This window comes from Scyliorhinus canicula, chromosome 6 (genome assembly GCF_902713615.1).
Source record: "Scyliorhinus canicula chromosome 6, sScyCan1.1, whole genome shotgun sequence".
Classification (NCBI taxonomy): Eukaryota; Metazoa; Chordata; class Chondrichthyes; order Carcharhiniformes; family Scyliorhinidae; genus Scyliorhinus; species Scyliorhinus canicula.
In genome coordinates this window covers 46212478-46234043 of record NC_052151.1, presented here as the reverse complement: position 1 = coordinate 46234043, position 21566 = coordinate 46212478, and positions in this window count along the sequence as shown.

Sequence of the window (21566 nt, the reverse complement as noted above, 5' to 3'; positions counted from 1 at the left end):
CTTTTGTGTGCTTCCAATATCTACGATCTCCAGGCTAGTTTCTGATCCTGCACCCATTGCACATTGATCTAACTAGTGGTATTTCCTTTACACTTGTAGGTAAAAAATAATGTAGTTTACAAAACACACCTTCCATCCTAATTGAAGGACAGAATCTGTCAACTGCCGCTTCAGCTCCTTCACAAGGTTCATGCTGTGTCAGGTTGACCTGAATGCGTAAGTCAAGGCTGATATTTTGCTCGAGGAACCCTCAGTTGGCTTTTCGGCTCTCCCGATCACACCATCCTAAGCCCCTGCACTTGCTCCTTTCTTTCCCCTACCTCAGCCTATCTTTTCAATCCGGCTATCCAACATCCTTTTGAACTCATCCAGTGCTGTACCATTCTTCTCATGTTTGAGATATGAAAAAACAAATATACAAATTCGGAGCCTGCTCTGCTGTCCTATAAGATCATGGCTGATCTGACTTCCCACTTTGCTGCCTACCTCCAATGCCCTTTGATTCCATTGTTAGTCAAGAATCTGTGTACCTCTGCCTTCAAAATACTGAATGATCCACCCTCTACCGCTCTCTGAGGAAATGTTCCACAGACTCACGACCCTCAGAGAGAAACCAATTCTTCTTAACTCTGTCTTAAATGGGGCAGCACGGTGGTCAATGGTTAGCATTGCTGCCTCACGACGCCGAGGACGCAGGTTCGATCCCTGCTCTGGATCACTGTCCATGTGGCGTTTTCACATTGTCCCCGTGTTTGAGTGGGTTTCACCCCCAGAACGCAAAAGATGTGTAGGGTAGGTGGATTGGCCACGCTAAGTTACCCCTTAATTGGAAAAAATGAATTGGGTACTCTAAATTTATTTTTAAAAACTCTGTCTTAAATGTGAGATCCCTTATTTTCAAACTGTGTTCCCTCGTTCTATTCTCCCATAAGCGGAAATATTTTTTCAGCATCCACCCACTCGTGTCCCCTCAGAATCTGTTTCAATAATATTCCTGCTCATTCTTCTAAAAACTATTAGGTACTGTAATTGAAAATATGGAAAGATGTGTCATTTGAAACATGGAAGTCTGGCAATATCTGGTCTGAGAGAACATAGAATATAGAACATAGAACGATACAGCGATACAGCGCAGTACAGGCCCTTTGGCCCTCGATGTTGCACCGACATGGAAAAAAAAAACTAAAGGCCATCTAACCTACACTATGCCCTTATCATCCATATGCTTGTCCAATAAATTGAAAGGTTATCCAATAACCTTTCAAGTTATAACCAAGTAGATTTTTAGCATACAGCTAAAAGCAATGTTTCACACCTTCATTGAAGTAAAATCAGCAGATAGAAAAGAATGACTATGGAGACAAATATATAGATGCGAAGCTCTGCTGACATCAGGTAAATTAAAAGAAAATTGAAGACTATCAGTTGACAAGAAACATAATTTAAAGCCAAAATCAAAGTCAAAATTATGAGCTGGGGACACAATTTGAAAATAAAACTATAGAAATGACAGGGATCAAAATTCAAACGTCTATTGAAATCAAAGCATTTTTGAAAATCACAGAGGACACAATATAAACAGACCTGAGAGGTGAGGTCAACTCAAAATTAATACTTAGTTGTATTAGAATGTTTAGATCAAAGATACTTTTTATAATCCAAGTGAAATAAAGATTACTTTATGATAAAGCCATAAAAACGCAATAACTGTTAGAAAGAGAATATAAACCCAGAGACCACAGCAGGAACTACCAGAACTCAGAGAGAACTCAGAGAGAGAGAGAACCTTACTCGGTGATGGGGAAGCAACATCAGGAAGACCAAGCAACCCAGAAGAAATGAGCAGAAGATCCAAAGTTAAAGAAAACTGATTGTCAAGAAAGACTTGAAAGTCTGCAACTGGTCCCAACAAGACAAGGGGCGGAATTCTCCGCTCCCAGGAAAAATCGGGAGAGCCGTTGTGAACTCGGCCAAGTTTCACGACGGCCTTGGAGGCCGCTCCTCGCCCCCTATTCTCCCCTCCGGCGGGGCTAGGAGCGGCGCTCCGTAACTCTCGGCCGTGGGGGCGTTGCGCCAAGAATGACAAAGCCGGCGTGCCTAATGACGTCATGCGCAAGTTGGCCGGCTCCAACCAGCGCATGCGAGGCTGACGCCATGACGCTGACGGCACGAACCCGCGCATGCGCGGTGTCTGTCTTTCCCCTCAGCCGCCCCGCATGACGTGGCGGCTTGATCTTGCAGGGCAGCGGAGGGGAAATAGTGCGTCCGATTTGGACGCCGGCCTGACGATCGGTGGGCACCGATTGCAGGCCTGTCCCCTCCCGAGCACTGTCGTGGTGCTCTTTCCTTGCTGGGCCACCTACAAGCCCCAAACAGGCTTCTCATTCCCGTTTCACAACGGCAGCGACCAGGTGTGTTTGCCACCGTCGTGAAACGGCCGCGAATGGTAGGCCGCTTGGCCCATCCGCGTCGGAGAATCGCCGTGAGAAACGGCGAGCACCAATTCTTCTGGGCCGAGGGGGGGGGAGAATCGTGGGGGGCGCCAGGGAGGCGTGAAATTTGTCGGGGGGCCCTCCCGCGATTCTCCCACCTGGCGTGGGGAGTGGAGAATCGTACCCAAGATCTTTTTTAACTTTCTAAAAAAGTAATTTAATCTTTTTTAACTTGAAAATAACGTTAAGTTCAAATTGATCATCTGAAAGAGTGGTTATTATTTTCTTTAGAAAGTTTACTTTACTTTACTTCAGAAGCCGGACCTGTGTGTAAGCTAAGTGGTAAGTAAATAAAATTCTTCTATGAAGATACGGGTTATGCCGGGGGATAACCTGAAACACTAGTTTGACCCGAATAGCACCTGCCTAAGTCTGCATAGGAGTCAGGGAGTGAGAATCCCTGTTCACCATTTAGAATAAATTGACCCTTTTTGGTATAGGGGGAATTCTAAGAATAGTGGCAAGGTAAAAACTACAGTACAGGGCCAATCTGCCCAACCTTTCCTCATGAGATAAGCCTCTCATCTCAGGAATCAGTCAAGTCAACCCTCTCTGAGCTGTGTCTAATGCTGTTATCTCCTTTCTTAAATCAATGGAGAAAAACTATGCACAGTACTCCAGATGTGGCCTCACCAGCACCCTGTCCAACTGCAGTAAAATATTTCTACTTTTATATTCCATTCCCCCTGAAATCGTCAACTTACCATTTGCCTTCCTAATCACTTTCTGTACCTGCAGACTAACCTCTTGTGATTTATGCACCAGGACACCCAGATCCCTCTGTACCGCAGAGTTCTGAAACCTCTCTCCAGTTAAATAATATGCTGCTTTTCTTTTATTCATGAATGCATGTATTTTTTTATGTTTTTAAGAGCCTTGAACAAATGAAATGGAACATACAGGTAGGCTGCTCTTTCAGAGCGTGGTGCAGACCCAATGGGCTAAATAGCCTCCCTCTGCACCATAGGGATTCTATGAAGTAGGGATTCTATAAAAATAGCTCCAGCAGAAATGTATGAAAAGGAGGAATTATGATTTGTGGGATTCCAGCTTTTAAATTATTTAGTGATAAGACTATATTTAGTTATTGATAAAGTTCAGATTTGAAAGCTGTACATGCCAGCAAGCTAGATGAACCCCCGGAGCCAAATCTCATCATGTCCTTGCCTGGGGGATAGCAGAGATCAGGAGTTAGAATCCTGGTACAGTTCTCCTTTGCTTAATCCAGGTAGACAGAGCCCAATTTTAACTCCTGCACGGCCAACTTGTGTGATATCAAATTGACTTTCCCAGCACAGTACTGTGTAGAATAACAAAGCACAGAAGGCAGCCATAATCCAAGAGAATTGAAAGGCTGTGACCTTTGAATCACTTGAGATACACTGAATTGACTTTTCAGCTGTCCCAACCATTCCTCACTGAAAGAGTTCTGTTAGACTCCCTAATCTATCCTTTCCCATAGCCCTGCAAATGTTTTCATTTCAATTGTCCAACTCCCATTCGGAAGTTATTATAAATTGGTTCCATCACCTTTTCAGGCAGTGCGTTCCAAATCACTGTGTTAAAAAATTCCATTTCACCTTTGGCTCCTTTGTTAATCAGGTTAAATCAGTAACTTTTCATCACTGACCCCTCTGTCAATGGAAACAGTTTCTCCTTATTTACTCTAGCAATAGTCTTCAAAAAAAAAGGAAAGACTTGCACTTATGATATAGCGCCTTTCATTCATTGCTATTGGATGTCTCATAGCTCTTTATAGCTAGTGGAGTAGTTTGAAATTCAATCGTTGTTGTGGTTGAGGAAAGGCAGCAGCCAATTTCCCCACAAGATCCCACAAACAGCAATGAGCGGGATTTTCCGCACCCTGGGGCATGATTCGCAGTGGCGGAGGCAATCCGGCATTGGCTGCCAGCGGGACCTTCAGACCCAGCCGGTCAATGGGGCCTCCCATTCTATGTACATGGGAAATCTGCGGCGGGGGTTCACCGTCGGCGAGATGGGAAGATCCCGCAGGCAGGAATAGTCGGAAAATTCCAGCCAATGTGTTCATGGCCAGATGATCATTCCTTGGGGGATAGATATAAGGGACGATATTAAGGATAACTGCCTTGACCATCTTCAAAATAGCATGCTGGGATCCTTTACATCTACCTGAGAGAGGACAGAGCTGTGTTTAATATCTCATCCAAAAGATTGCATCTCTAACAGTGCAGCTTCCCCTCCAGTACAACACAACTTGATGTTTGTTCTGAAGCCTAAATTAAGACTAAAGCCACAATTTTCAGGCAAAGAGCAAAGCGGGTTACCCACTGAGACACAGCTGAAATTACTGTGAAATCAAGAGAGGAAGGATTGAGAATCATAGAATTTACAGTGCAGAAGGAGGCCATTCGGCCCATCGAGTCTGCACCAGCCCTTGGAAAGAGCACCCTACCCAAGTCCACACCTCCTCCACCCTATTCCTGTAACCCAGTAACCTCACTGAACCTTTTTGGACACTAAGAGCAATTTAGCATGGCCAATCTACCTAGCCCGCACATCTTTGGACTGTGGGAGGAAACCGGAGCACCCGGATGAAACCCACGCAGACCCGGGGAGAAGGTCCAGACTCCGCACAGACAATGACCCTAGCTAGGAATCGAACCCGGGACCCTGGAGCTGTGAAGCAACTGTGCTAACCACTGTGCTACTGTGCTGCCCAGGAGAAGGAGGATGCTCACCAATGGCTCAGCTGCACAGGCAAGAAGGAAGAAAAGTGGAAGGGGAATCGTGATAGAGAATTCCATACTTAGGAGAACAGACAGGACTATCTGCAGGTCGTAGTCATGACCCCAGGGTGACATATGTTGCCTCCCTGGAGCCCGGGTCAAGGATATCCTAGAGCGGCTGCAGGACAGTCTTAAGATCAACAGCCAGATATCGTGGTTCACATTGGTACCAATAACATAGGTAGAAAGGGGGATGAGGTCCTGAAAGCAGATTTTAGGGAATTAGGTGAGACATTTTAAAAATCAGGACCTCAGAGGTAGCAATCTCCAGATGCCCTGCGCTAGTGATTGGCATTGGGACTGATTCTGGGGGAGTTAGGACGTGTACAAGCCAGACACCTCACTGGGCCCGAACTTCGTTGGGAGGTTTGCTGGTGCTGTTGGGAGGGTTTAAACAAGTTTGGCAGGAGAATGGGAACCTGAGGGTACACTCCGATGTAACAAAAGCAGAAATGCCAATGGGAGGTCGAAAATCAGTGGGTGAGTCTGGAAGTCAAGGAAAACAAAAGATAGAAAATGAAAAAAGAGAGTTTGGCAGTGTTCAAAAGGATATACTTCAATTCAAGGAGTGGAGCAAATAAAGCAGAGAAGCTCAGGGCTCAGTTGGAAATGTGACACTCTAAAATCATAATTGTTGCAGAAACATGCCTTAAAGCGGGACAGGAATGACAGCTCAATGTTCCTGCTCACAGAGTTTCCAGATGAGGTAGAGACAGAGAAAGAAAGGCAGGGAGCTGGCAAGTTTAGGTAGAGATCACCAATTGAGGCCAAATGGATTGATCTTCAGAACAAAAAAGGTGCAGCCACACTGACTGTGAGATGAGACAGTGGAACGTGTTAGGGTAAGGGTCTGGGTGAGCCTAGAGTAGCTTTCACATGGGGAGTCATTGGAGGGGATAAGAAATTTAACACAGGTCTTGGGGGTGGGAAAGATCAGGGTGGGCATGGGAACTGTGACAGGTTGGGGTTCATTGGGAGGGAAGGCACTTGGGCAGCACGGTGACTCAGTGGATAGCACTGCTGCTTCACAGCACCAGGGACCCGGGTTCAATTCCAGCGTGGATGGCTATGTGAAGTTTGCGCATTTCTCCTGTCTGCATGGATTTGTTCCGGCAACTCCGGTTTCCTCCCACAGTCCAAAGATGTGCAGTCCAGGTGGGGTTACGGAGATAGGGAGTGAGCATAGATAGAGTGCTCTTTCAGAGGGTCAAAGCAGACTGGATGGGCTGAAAGGCCTCCTTCTGCACTGAATGGATTCTATGCTTCTATGATGGGTGAAGGTGGCTTCCTTGGGAGTGATGGGTGGGGATTCAAGGGTGATTGATTGGAGGGTGAAGATAACACCGGCGAGATGGATGTTGTGGGAGCTGATGAGGGGTCGGGAGTGGTCAGTTGTGATGGAGGCGAAACGTTGGGTTATAGGAGGAAGGTGGAAGATGTTGGAGGCAGTTTGGAAGGTGACGCACACCATCTTGAGGCAAGGGCAGATCAAGATGTTGGTGCCCTCAATGCCCAAGAGGAAAAATGCTCAGTGGGAGGTGGGTCATCAGGTGGGTGAAGCTGAAGGTCAGCTCAACTGGACAACTGAAGGAGAACCTTATAATATACCCTGACAAAGCAGAAATCTCTATAGGGTCAAAAAGGCAGTGGGGGGCAGAGGAATAATGTACACTGGAGGCTTCTTGCACATCGGCTGCAAGAGTCTGGGGACCAGCAATGCCTCCATGTGCTGACATGATGAAGGGGGGCACAGACTGAGCCTTGGTTCCCCCTTGGTCAGCTGTGGTTGGGGGGTGGGTGCAGTGTGCACAGACAATAGCACGAGCAGCAGCAAGAAAAACCCAGGGGACCTCCAAGAAGTGCAATGAATAATATAGAACATAGAACATAGAACGATACAGCACAGTACAGGCCCTTCGGCCCACGATGTTGCACCGACATGGGAAGTCAAAAACTAAAGGCCATCTAACCTACACTATGCCATTATCATACATATGCTTATCCAATAAACTTAAATGCCCTCAATGTTGGCGAGTTCACTACTGTTGCAGGTAGGGCATTCCACGGCCTCACCACTCTTTGCGTAAAAAAACCACCTCTGACCTCTGTCCTATATCTATTACCCCTCAATTTAAGGCGATGTTCCCTCGTGCTAGCCACCTCCATCCGTGGGAGAAGGTTCTCACTGTCCACCCTATCTAACCCTCTGATCATTTTGTATGCCTCTATTAAGTCACCTCTTAACCTTCTTCTCTCTAACGAAAACAACCTCAAGTCCATCAGCCTTTCCTCATAAGATTTTCCCTCCATACCAGGCAACATCCTGGTAAATCTCCTCTGCACCCGTTCCAAAGCTTCCACGTCCTTCCTATAATGAGGCGACCAGAACAGTATGCAATACTCCAAATGCGGCCGTACCAGAGTTTTGTACAGCTGCAACATGACCTCATGGCTCCGGAACTCAATCCCTCTACCAATAAAGGCCAACACACCATAGGCCTTCTTCACAACCCTATCAACCTGGGTGGCAACTTTCAGGGATCTATGTACATGGACACCGAGATCCCTCTGCTCATCCACACTACCAAGAATTTTACCATTAGCCAAAAATATGTTTACAGACGTCCAATAACTGTTGTGTGTTCCTACATTATAATGTAAAGGTACTTGACAGAGTGGGGGTTAGCGTGGGACTGGAGAATAGCGCCATCCATGGTATGGTGTGTAGAGTCACATGGTAATCGAATCAAAAAGCAATTTAGAGACTAACAAACAATGGTTCATGTCTCAACATGCTAGTCTCAAGCTCCTCATCAATGAGCCACAACAGCTGGCACCACATTACAACAATAACTTTACAGGCTGATTGTACACCAATGCCACCTGTGTGAGCTAATAGTTTGTATTTTTTCTTACCCTATGACTGCATCTAAGTACTCCTCCAACATCTGCAGCAGAGGTAGAGGCAACCTGCTGACTGCTATGCCCTGTTGTCTTTGATTACTTTGACACATGTCTTCTGGAAAGCCAAGGCTTGCTTTGAGTGTCCAGCTCTGTGGAAGTTGCACCCTCAGAGGTCTCAGAAGCTGGGACTGATGAGGTCACAGGCAGAGGGGTTGCACAATGCATGGGGACCCTTGGAGAGTCCTGGTGGGAAGCCCCAGGGGCCTCTGTCTAAGCTCCTCTTTCCTTTGAGCGCTCCTCCCTGACTCCTGAATGAGAAGGGGAACATGGAGGGAGGTTGATGTGCCCCATCCCCCTCTTGTGCAGCTACCGCAAAAGTTTACCCAATGGCGACAGTGAGACACTAGGCATTCTGTAGGATCAGGTTCTTCATGGCGTCCTCTATCCTCCCCATAGAGGCTTTACTACACTCACATGTTGGAGCCACTACATCAGAGAGGATGTGGGTGGACGTGCCACTCTGTTGAGAGCCTCTGACACCTCGGCCTGATGTTCCCTTGCATCTCACTGGTACTCCAGCATCCTCCCCATGGCTGCTTATAGAAGCTCGCTATCTGTCTCAGGCCCAGCAGAGGCCTCTTCTCCGAATGCCAGAGACCTTGGCTGTCACGGCCTCCTGTGGACACATATCTGCGCAGTGACCACCAGAATGTGAAAGCCTAAACTAGATCTATGTGCCAATGAGGTGTGTGTCCCTGGGCTGGTGAGGGTTGCTGATGAATGCTGTGGCAACTGTATAGGTGAGAAGTCACCTTCATACTCTTACTACAGGCTGGGGTTGAGTTCAGGTGTGGGGTTTGCCATCACCCTCTCTCTTGTGACACCTGGAATGGTGAGAGGTGGGAATGAAGTTGCCTCCTACATGGTACACTGCCTCAACCTCAGGTTCCTCACAGTCCTCTCTTGCCAGTTCAGCTGGCTCTAGCTCAAATTGTGTGAGGGGCTGTATGTCGGACAGGTGCCCTCATGTCCCCTCCCCCTCTCACCTGCCGTGCACTGACTTCTCCTACATAAAGATAGATGGTTGGACTGTGATCACTTCTGTTCACAGGTCAGATGCTGCTAGTTCTGTGGCTGATATTGTGAGTGCCTAATGCGTGTCCTTCATGTTTGAGGCACATGTGAAGAGTTTGACGGAACATTGTCCACTTGTCTGGAGATATGTAGCTCCAACAGCACTCTGGAAGTGAAAGGCCATCAGAACGAAGCAGGTCACTTTAATAAGGACACCAGGAGTCCAAACTGATAAAGAACTTTGATTTGTTCCCATAACGGTAAATACACCACCCGGTAGAACAAGACCGGGTCTCCCTCTGGTCGGTGCCTTACTGGCCAACCTTTTACTTAATACGAAATGGTGTTCCTCCGCCCCTCATCAGGGGAGCTCATTCTCCATCAGAACTGTGAAAGACAATCATTCCCGCCCACCCCATAAGCCCATTGTGGCATATTACAGTCACTTTATTGGTACCCTGAGTCCCTTCATCACCGACCAACTGGCAACTCAATTATGTGTGCCATGTAATAGATGCACTGCTGCCGGTCATCAGGGCTAGTTTGGCAGCCCTGTCCAGACACACAAGCTCTAGCATCTATAAGGACTAGGGCAACAGAGGCATGGTATCAGCAGCATCCGCAAGTTTCCTCTCTCGCAAGCACCCCCCCCACCCCCCCCCCCCCAACCCAACAATGGCTGTGCCTTCATGGGCTGGATCAACGACCTAAAGTGCCACCCGACTGACAGAATACATGGACTGCAGTGCGGTGGTGAGGCAGCATCCCAGTTCCTCCTCAAGGGCTTTTAGGGATCAACAGCATCCTGGCCCTGCCAATGACGCCCACGACCCATGACAGATTCAGAAGATGGTGAGATGAGTATCGAGAATAGAAGGTTACTTACCCTGGAAGCATGGATTAATTTCCTGAAATGCGGAGTGTTCCTCTTCTCTACTCCTCTGCCACTGAACTCCCTCCCCACCCCTCACCGACAACCTCCTCCCTGGCCAGTGTGGTGAGTCACGTGAGAGCCTCCACCTCTGGGAAAGAGGATGACTCTTCTGTCCTCCACAGCCTGGAGGAGTGTCAAAGAAAATATGTGCTGGCCTTGGAGTGAGTCCAGAGGAGGTTCAGAAGTATGATCCGTGGAATGAAGGATTTGTCATTTGAGGAGCAGTGGAGGACTCTGGGTCTGTGCTCGATGGTTTAGAAGAATGAGGAGGGATCTCATTGGAACTTACAGAATATTGAGAGGCGTGGATAGTGTGGCTGTGGAGAAGATGCTTCCACTATTAGACTAAAAGACGAGTACCCGAGGGCACAGCCACAGACTGAAGGGACAATCTTTTAAAACTAGACTCCTGAATGACCCTCTTAGGGTCTGAATTAATCTTAAAGACTGAACTGATCTTCTCTCCAGTTGCAGCACTCTGTACCGTACACTTCACCCGCTGTCTACATTTTTTTTTATTCGTTCATGAGACGTGGGCATTGCAGGCTGTGCCAGCATTTATTGCCCATCCCTTATTGCCCTTGAAGGGGCACTTAAGAGTCAACCACATTGCTATGTGTCTATGTCTTTTCATTATGTATTAATAGTATGTTCTATGTTTTCATATATGGATCTACCTGGACCGTACGCAGAACAATACTTTTCACTGTACCCTGGTACACGTGGCAAATCTAAATCTAAAAACGGCCTGATAATTATATGCCAATGTATGGAAATAATGTGGCATATGGGCGGCACGGTTGCACTGTGGTTAGCACAGTTGCTTCACAGCTCCAGGGTCCCAGGTTCGAACCCCGGCTTGGGGAGCTGTCTGTGCGGAGTCTGCACTTTCTCCCTGTGTCTGCATGGGCTCCCTCTGGGTGCTCCAGTTTCCTCCCACAGCCAAAAGATATGCAGGTTAGGTGAATTGGCCATGATACATTGCCCTCAGGTTAGGTAGGATTACTGGGTTAAGGGGATAGGGTGGAGATTGGACTTAGTGCTCTTTCCAAGAGCCAGTGCAGACTTGATGGGCCGAATGGCCTCCTTCTGCTCTTTAAATTCTATGATTCTATGAAATCCAAATCTAAAACTGGGATGAGGAGGAACTTCTTCAGCCAGAGGGTGGTAAATCTGTGGAACTCATTGCTGCAGAAGGCAGTGGAGGCCAAGTCACTGAGTGTCTTCAAGACAGAGATAGATTTAGCATTGCTGCCTCACGGCGCCAAGGTCCTAGGCTCGGTACCGGCTCTGGAGTCACTGTCCATGTGAAGTTTGCACATTCGCCCCATGTTTGCGTGGGTTTCGCCCCCACAACCCAAAGATGTGCAGGGTAGGTGGATTAACCGCACTAAATTGCCCCTTAATTGGCAAATATGAATTGGGTAGACTAAATTTTTTTTTAAAAATTAAAAAATTAAAAAAATCAGAGATAGATAGGTTCTTGATTAATAAGGGGATTATGGCTTATGGGGAGAAGACAGGAGAATGGGGATGAGAAAGTATCAGCCATGATTGAATGGGCGGGTGGGAATGAAGTTGCCTCCGACATTGTACACTGCCTCAACCTCAGGTTCCAATTTGCAGAGATTAAGCATGCTTCCTCGCTGGATGGTTGGGGGGAGCCGACCTCACCATGGGCACATCCACGGTCCCAGTCCTCTCTTGCCAGATGGCAGCCTTAAGCTCAAATTGTATGTCAGGCAGGAAACCTCCTGTCACATGCTGACCTACTCGATGGGTGAATGGCCTTATTCTGCTCCTATATCACATGGTCTTATGGTCTAAGGCATCGTTGATCTGTGGGGTGCTGCAAACAAAAACAGAGAATGCTGGACAATCTCAGCCTGTCTGACAGCATCTGTGGCAAGAGAAAGGTATCGAGCCTAGATGTTTCTTTGTTAAAGCTGAGACTGAGACTTCGGCTTTCAGAAGACCATCTCGGTGCCCTGAAGTTTTGGCTCACTGAATTACTGGCTGTCCTGATACCTCTCATGCATGACAACTGGATTTAACAGCTGGGCGCGCAACTTCCTGTCCGCCCTGTCATGTGAAGCGACATAACCCTCTTGGCTGCATAATCAATCAGGTGGGCAGCGCACGATTAAACACGCTCACCCGCCCTTCTAAACAGAAGTCACTCCGATTTCTAATTCCCACCAACTGGAGCCGAAAATTCCACTTAGTAATTTTCCTATGCATCTTCACTAAGGCCTGGACTTCCATTCGGAACCAAAGAGCTGGATTCTCCGGTCGCTGATCCCAAATTGCATTCGCCGAACGGCCGGAGAATCCAGATTCCCGACGAAATCGAAGATGGCGCTGCTTTTGCAAAAGCAGCGCCATCTTCGATTTCGTCGGGAATCAGGCCATTGCCTGAGGCCCTCTCCCTGATGCTCCGCCCCTGACCAGCTGAGTTCCCAACGGCGTGGGACACGTGTGGTTTCATCCATCAGGAATTCAGCGTGGCGGCTGCAAACTCAGTCCAGCACCACCACAGTTGGGGGTGGGCCGATCTGCGGGCAGTGGGGGACATTATTCGGGGCTGGGAACACTGTGGTGGGGTGGCCTGGGCTGGCTGAAGGGGGGGAACTATTTCGCGGGCCGGGTCCGCGAGCAGCCTCCGCCATAAGTAAGGCGCAGCCGCTGCAGGCACCCTCCGTGCACATGCGCGGCCACCGACCCGCCAGTTTTCCAGGCCGTAACAACAGCTCGAGCCGGGAGCTCTACGCTGCCTTCCTGCTGGCCCCCAGCAAAATGAGCACCAACTACTGATTTATAAATGTTGAGCATAACTTCCTTGCTTTTGAACTCTGCCTGTTTCTATAAAGTTAAGAATTCCATATGGCTTTTTAATAGCTTTCTCCAATTGTCCTGCCGCAAACATTTTCAACAATTCTTCAACTGTTAATCCATAGTGGCAGCCCGATATTCTCCAGGCTATCCTTCAGTACACTACGATCTGATCCATGGGAGAGCTGCAACAGGCAATCAATCAGATGAAAAACAACAGAGCCCGCAGTCCTGATGGCATTCCAGCTGAAGTCCTCAAAGTTGACGGGCCTTTGCTCACATCAAAAATCTGTGGACTCATTTTAAGATTTGGGAGGGAAAAGAACTTCACCCCCACTCCCGACTTGGGGAACAGGACAATTATAACTCTCTTGAGAAGGGAGATAAATACTATTGAGGTATTTCCCTTTTGTCCGCAGCAAGGAAAATTCTGACATGAATTCTCCTGGATCGCCTACTTCTAATGGCTGAAGAAATCTACGGTTTCCTCCCATAAGTCCCGAAAGACATGCTGTTAGGTAAATTGGACATTCTTAATTCTCCCTCAGTGTACCCGAACATGCTCCGGAATGTGGCTACTTGGGGTTTTTCATGTAACTTCATTGCAGTGTAAGCCTACTTGTGACAATAAATATTATTATTATTATATTATAAATCTTCCCTGAGAGGTCTTGTGGCACAGTGGTAGCGCTCCGTCTCTGAATCAGAAGCTGCAGGTTCATGTCCAACACCACACCTTATTGGCCATGGAAGTATCATTCGTAATGCAGTTCAACGGGCTGATAATTAGCTCAGGAATCCTTCCACCATTATTCCCCAAAGGGTTTGAGGACATGCTTAAAAATGTGGCTTTAGACCTTCCAATGGAACCTTTTAAATGGTCTTTATTGAAGGACAAGTACAACAAAAATGTTGAGAACAATACCGGGAACTCTTCATTGCATTCACTGGCCGGGCCAAAACATTTGACTACGTAAATCACAAGGCTCCGTGAATTGTGCTTCAACGATTTGGATGTCCGAGAAACCTCATCAAAATCCTGCAATTGCTTGTGGCTTATGTCTTGAGTGGGAGATCTGAACTAAGCCCCTTCAGATTGCAGACCAGTGTCAAGCAAGGCACTGTGACAGCCCCCATACTATTTACAATCCACCTGACAGTGACTATTCACCTCATCAATGATCAACTGCCATGAGTTGTCCGTATGAAATACTGTCAAGATGGAAAACCCTTTTAATCTCAGTTGCCTCCAAGCCAAAACTAAACAGACCACCACAGATGTACATGATCTATGGTTTGCAAATGACAGCAGTGTCATTGTCCACTCTGCACCAGGTTAGCAAACCACTATTGATCTCTTCAATTCTGCACACAAAAACTCAGCCTATCCCTTGAATGTTTTCAAAACAGAACTCATATGTCAATCCTCACATGGTCAGCCAAGTATTCTACCTCACGTGCAAGTTGGAGGAAAGATTCTGCAATATGTTGAACACTTCCTATATCTTAGCTGTTGTTGGAGGGAATAAACGAGCTGGGTCCTTAAGACCGTATCAAACTTCAACAAAAATAGATTTATTCAACATGCATGAGGGAGAGCTGACCTCGAAGCTGTAAACTCCAGCTTGCTTTCAAGTTGCTCTACTTTCAGACGGTTCATATACCTTTTTTGTGTAACCGAGTGTTACATTACATGAAGTCATCAATACTGATAGTTTTGAATTGGTCACAGTTGTGTTCCAATTACATTATGCGGATCCATTGTCCTGTAAGCTTTTTTAAAATTGTTTTTCGGGCATCTCTTGTTTACCTGTTTTACAGTCCAAAAGCACTATCAATTACGACGAGATGAGACGAGAGTAGAGAGTAATCATAGAACATAGAACGATACAGCGCAGTACAGGCCCTTCGGCCCTCGATGTTGCACCAACATGGAAAAAAAAACTAAAGGCCATCTAACCTACACTATGCCCTTATCATCCATATGCTTATCCAATAAACTTTTAAATGCCCTCAATGTTGGTGAGTTCACTACTGTTGCAGGTAGGGCATTCCACGGCCTCACCACTCTTTGCGTAAAAAACCCACCTCTGACCTCTGTCCTATATCTATTACCCCTCAATTTAAGGCTATGTCCCCTCGTGCTAGCCACCTCCATCCGCGGGAGAAGGCTCTCGCTGTCCACCCTATCTAACCCTCTGATCATTTTGTATGCCTCTATTAAGTCACCTCTTAACCTTCTTCTCTCTAACGAAAACAACCTCAAGTCCATCAGCCTTTCCTCATAAGATTTTCCCTCCATACCAGGCAACATCCTGGTAAATCTCCTCTGCACCCGTTCCAAAGCTTCCACGTCCTTCCTATAATGAGGCGACCAGAACTGTACGCAATACTCCAAATGCGGCCGTACCAGAGTTTTGTACAGCTGCAACATGACCTCATGGCTCCGGAACTCAATCCCTCTACCAATAAAGGCCAACACACCATAGGCCTTCTTCACAACCCTATCAACCTGGGTGGCAACTTTCAGGGATCTATGTACATGGACACCGAGATCCCTCTGCTCATCCACACTACCAAGAATTTTCCCATTAGCCAAATATTCCGCATTCCTGTTATTCTTTCCAAAGTGAATCACCTCACACTTCTCCACATTAAACTCCATTTGCCACCTCTCAGCCCAGCTCTGCAGCTTATCTATGTCCCTCTGTAACCTGCAACATCCTTCCGCACTGTCTACAACTCCACCGACTTTAGTGTCGTCTGCAAATTTACTCACCCATCCTTCTGCGCCCTCCTCTAGGTCATTTATAAAAATGACAAACAGCAACGGCCCCAGAACAGATCCTTGTGGTACGCCACTCGTAACTGAACTCCATTCTGAACATTTCCCATCAACTACCACTCTCTGTCTTCTTTCAACTAGCCAATTTCTGATCCACATCTCTAAATCACCCTCAATCACCCCTAATCGAGGCTTTATTACACAGAGATGTGTAGCCTCCTACAGCTGCTGCCGAAATGGCTGCAGCTCGGAGAGCCCACACATTTATACTCCGCCTACTGGGCAGAGCCAGCATGCAGGGATCTACCCCCGTACCTGTAGCCTTACCATAATACCCTTGTATGCAGTGCAGTATATTCAATATAATACAACAGTGGTGACTACCACAACAAGCGATGTGTTCGACCAACAGATTCTGATGATGTGGTAATTGTCCCATCTCACTGACAGTTGACTAGTTTGCAGAGGCACAATGGCTCCTCCAGACATTTGGATTTGTTTGTTTATTGTCACGTGTACTGAGGTACAGTGAAAAGTATTTTTCTGCGAGCAGCTCAAGTGGATCATTTGGTATATGGAAAGAAAAGAAAATACATAATAGGGCAACACAAGGTAAACAATGTAAATACATAGACACTGGCATCGGTGAAGCGTACAGGAGTGTAGTAGTAATCAGGATAGTCAGTCCATGAGAGGGTCCTTTAGGAGTCTGGTAACAGCGGGGAAGAAGCTGTTTTTGAATCAATTTGAGCGTGTTCCCAGACTTTTGTATCTCCTGGCTGCTGGAAGACAATTGTGGAGCCTGGCTAAACTATCTTTATTGTTGCCGGGGCCTTGAACAGATCTGACCTGGGGTGTACTGTGTTTGCTGTCTGAGATATGATAATTAGTTGCGCCTGTCTGTGGACACTGTCTTTTTAACCCTTTCTTTACATTTATCCCTGCTGCCACATGCACGCTCTGGATTTGCCCTCCTACACAGGCGCCTCTCCCATAAGGCCACCACTGTCAAGGAGATTAAACATTGCATCAGCTGGGTCAGCTCAGCTTTTACAAACTCTAGCAGTGAGTCTTTAACACCAAAGACCGGCACATTCAACAAAAGTCCAATGCCAAACAGCCCCTTCCTCCCCCACTCCTCCCCCACCCACTCCTACCCCCCTCACCCCCTAACCCCACCCCCTCATCCCCTCCCCTGGGCTGGACACTCCGAATGACTGAAATGCGATTCTCCTGCCAAGTCTTGTTGTCTCAACTCTCTCTTGGTCGTTTTTCCAGGAGAGGACAAAGACACGCTCCTTGAAACGCAGCAGCACTGACATAAACGGCTGGGAAGAGCTTGCTGCCCACTTGTTCAAAATGATGCCAACTTTTCTATTAAACTGCATCACGCTTTGAGTCACAATGTTTTAATGATGGGGCAGAGAATGGAAGTAAAGGAAGCTAATCCTGCATTCTAGGTCCTGCTACCGTATGGGACATCCTGCCCCATGTACTCAAACATTTGTGGGTTGAGAATTAGCCCATTCACAGTCACATGAAGAGCCACAGCAGGAAGTCACAATCTTGAATAAGTGTCATCCTTGAATTGAGAGAGCCAACAATTATTTTGCAAGCTTAGATTTGCGCTTATACAGCCCCAGGCCTCTTTCATCCAGCAGTCCCTTTAAAAGAGTACTATTGAGTTTATATTGACACTTCTTATTCTATAAAAGATTATTGTTATTATTCCTACAAAAATGCATCACTTCCGCATTAAATTCCCTCTGCCATGCCCCTGCCTGTATCATCAGTCTATGTCCCCCTGAAGTCCATTACTATCCTCCTCATTGTGTAATACTTTTCCAAATTCCAAACACTGCAGTGAAGAAGGGAGGATGCTAAACCTTGCTCTTGGAATCTTCATGGAGACCTTCTCAATCACCCATCCTAACTTCATTGGAAGATCAATGGAAGCCCCTCATGCTTAGAGTCAGGTCAATTCTTTTGGACTGAGAACACTGTGTAGCTAATAGAACATAGAACATAGAACAGTACAGCACAGAACAGGCCCTTCGGCCCTCGATGTTGTGCCGAACAATGATCACCCTACTTTAAACCCACGTAACCCGTATACCCGTAACCCAACAATCCCCCCATTAACCTTACACTACGGGCAATTTAGCATGGCCAATCCACCTAACCCGCACATCTTTAGACTGTGAATTCACATTTTAATTTTCAGCTTCAGAGGTTTAAAGTATGATGAATTTGTTTTCATTTTTGTAAACTCCCTGGATTCATGGAAGGTCCCATTAGATTGGAAGATAGCAAATATAAATCCTTTATTCAACATTCAAGAGAGACAGAAAGATGGAAACTATCGACCAGTTAGCTTAACATCTGTCATTGGAAAATGTTAGAAGCAATAACGAAAGAAGATATAGAGGGCACTTGGGAAACTCTTAAGGTAATCAGGAATAGCCAGTATAGTTTTGAGAAAGGGAAATTACTTTTAACCAACTTTTGGAGTTCTTTGAGGAAGTGGCCTATGCCGTGGTTGGAGGGGAATTGTTGGATGTACTGTGCTCAGATTTCCAGGAGGCATTAGTTAAAGTGTCGCATCAAACATCATTCCAGAAAATAAAAGCTCCTGATATAGGAGGTAACATTTCGGCATGGATAGAAGATTGACCAACTAACAGGAAGCAGAGAGTAGGCACAGATGGGTCTTTTTCAGGTTGGTAAGATGTAATGAGCAGTGAGATACGGGCATCAGTGCTGGGACCGCAACTGTTTATAAGTTATATGAATGACTTGGATGAAGGGATGATTGCCAAATTTGTTGGTGACAGGTATGAAAGGAGGTTGTGAAGAGGATATAAGATTACAAAAAGATACAGATAGGTTAAGTGAGTGGGCAAAGATCTTACAAATTGATATAATGTGGGGAAATATGACATTGTCCATTTTGGCAAGAAGAATAAAAAAGAAGCATATTATCTAAATAGAGAGGTGCAGAGGCATGTGGGTGTCCTGGTGCATGAACCACAACAGGCTGGAATGCAGGTACAGCAAGTAATTAGGAATTATAATAGAATGTTATCATTTTTTGTGAGGGGAATTAAACACAAAAATAAGGAGGTTGTGGTTCAGTTGTACAGGGCATTGGTGAGCCCACAGCTGGAGTATTGTGTACACTATTGGTCACCGTATTTAAGGAAGGAGACATAGATACATAGAAGATAGGAGCAGGTGGAGGCCTTTTTGCCCTTCGAGGCTGCTCCACCAATCATTACGATCATGGTTGATCATCCAACCACAATAGCCTAATCCTGCTTTCTCCCCATGGCCTTTGATCCCATTCTCCCCAAGTGCTATATCCAGCAGGCCTCTTGAAGTGCATTGGAAGCAGTTCAGGGACTGTTTACATTATTAATACCTGAAATGGGTGGATTATCTTATGAGGAAAGTTTGGACAGGCTAGGCTTGTATCTGCTGGAGTTTCGAAGCATAAGAGGGACTTGAATGAAACACATCAGATCCTGAGTGGTTTTGACATGGTGGATGTGCATAGAGGGCGTGATTCTCCGCTTGCCGACGGCAAAGTCCTGTTCGTCGAGCGGGCGGAGAGTCATTTTTAATGTTGAAATCAAGGGAGGCGCCTGTTTCGGATGCTCCAAAATGGCGTCATCGGTAAGTATGCCGCACGCCGTTCGGACGAACTCAAGACGTCACCTGAAGGCCATACCCCGATGGCGTGGGGTATGTGTGCTCTCAGTTTTTGTCAACCGCGCGTGGCGGCTACGGACTGTGTCCAGTGCCACTACAGTCGGGGTGGGGGGAACCGTTCTGCTGGCCCATGGGGGCTTCGGCGGGAGCTGGGGGTATTTGTGGTAGGGTGGGCCGGGGATGGCGATGGGGTTTACAGGGGGGCGCTATCTGGCAGGCCGTGTCTGCATGTAGCTGGCACCTTGTTGTACTGCGCAACCGCTGCAGGTTGGCGGCGTGTACATGTGCGGCCATGGAACCGGCAATTCTCCGGCCGTTTCTTTCGGGAACGCTGGGGGTTTTACATGGCATAGCTGCCATGCCCCCCACCGGATGGAGCATCGGTGCGGGGGCACCGCCGACATTTTCATCGTAAAACTAGACACTTCCTCCAGACATAGCCTCAAAATCAGAGAATCCAGCCCAGGATGTTTTGTTCAGTGGGAGGTTACTGCTTAAAATTATGGAGCTGGATTCTCCGCCGGCGGGATGCTCTGTTATGCCAGCAGCCCGGGGGTTTCCCGACGGCGTGGGCTGCCCCACAATGGGAAACACCATTGACCAACCGGTGAAACGGAGAATCCCGCCGGTGGGATGAAACAGAAATGTGGCGCGGCGGGGCGGAGAATCCAGCCCAAGGAGTCCACATAAAATGGAAATTAGGTGAACATTTTTCCCTCTTAGAGGGTCGTGAATATTTGGAATTTCTTCCTGAAAAGGTGGAGGAAGCAGAATATTTTTAAGGCGGAGGTGGATAGATTATTGGGAAGCAAAGGGGTGACAGTTTATCAGAGGTAGACAGGATGCAGATTTGAGGTTAGTATCTGATCATCCTGAACTGAGAAAGCAGCAGTGACTTGCTTTTCATTAAACAGCGATCAGAAAAATAAATCAAGCAGTGAAGAATAAAAGAATAATGATGCTACCCAAGCCAGCAAGTCTGTACTTCTCCAGGAATATCTGTTGGTTCTTCATGGCAACTAGAAAGAAGTCAAACTGACCAGATTGAGTGACTTTAGATGAAACTTCAATATAATCTGATTTTCCGTGAATCGGCGCGAAGGCCCGAACCTGGCGGCAAAAACGCGCGAATGACTCCGGTGTCGGGCCCCCGGAAGGTTGTGAATTCTCCGGCCGGGAATGGGCTAGCAGCGGCATGACGCCATTCACGACGGTGTCACCCGCCACAGACGCACGTGCCATCAGTGACGCCGTGCGGCATCGCAGCACAAAGGACGGTCCCCCCTCCCCGCATTGCAGCACAAAAGACGGCCCCCCACCTCTTCCCCGGAGACCCGTTAAAATGGCCGCCTGCCGCGCAGCGCCGAGGTTCCAGGAGCGGGACCTCGAGGCGCTCCTGGCTGCAGTGGAGCAGAGGAGGGAGAGCCTGTACCCTGGACACAGCCGCAGGGTTGCACCATGCCTCTGCCGGCGCCTGTGGAGGGAGGTGGCAGAGGCCGTCAGTGCCGTGGCTGTAACAACAAGGACAGGCGTCCAGTGTCACAAGAAGATCAATGACCTTGTCAGGGCAGCCAGGGTGAGTACCCCCTCCACCTCTGATGGGCGGCACAGCCCTCGGTGCAACCGATATGGCTGCACCCACCCACGCAGGCTGCATTGGCAGGATGGGTTGTGAACCTCTGCCAACATACACACAACCGCTGGTCCGCATGTATATGTCTGCCTAACACTGTTGAACTTTATCCCTGCCACCCCCCCCCCACCCCCCACAGGAGAAGCGCGCTCACAACAACAGGATGTGTGAGTGGACCGGAGGGAGTCCACCCGAACTGCGACCACTCACCATCAATGAGGAGAGGGCCCTGGAACTGATGCAGAGGTTGGGGGCACACCACCAAGTAAGACCCCTCACTGCCTGCCCCTCTTTCCCCCTTCCCCCATATCCCCATATCCCCCTTATCCCCCTCCCCCCATATCCCCCAGCAGGCCATGGCCCAGTCTCTGCAGGCCATCGCTGAGTGCATCGGCGCCATTGCCCAGGTGCTGGCCGGCTGACACAGACAGGG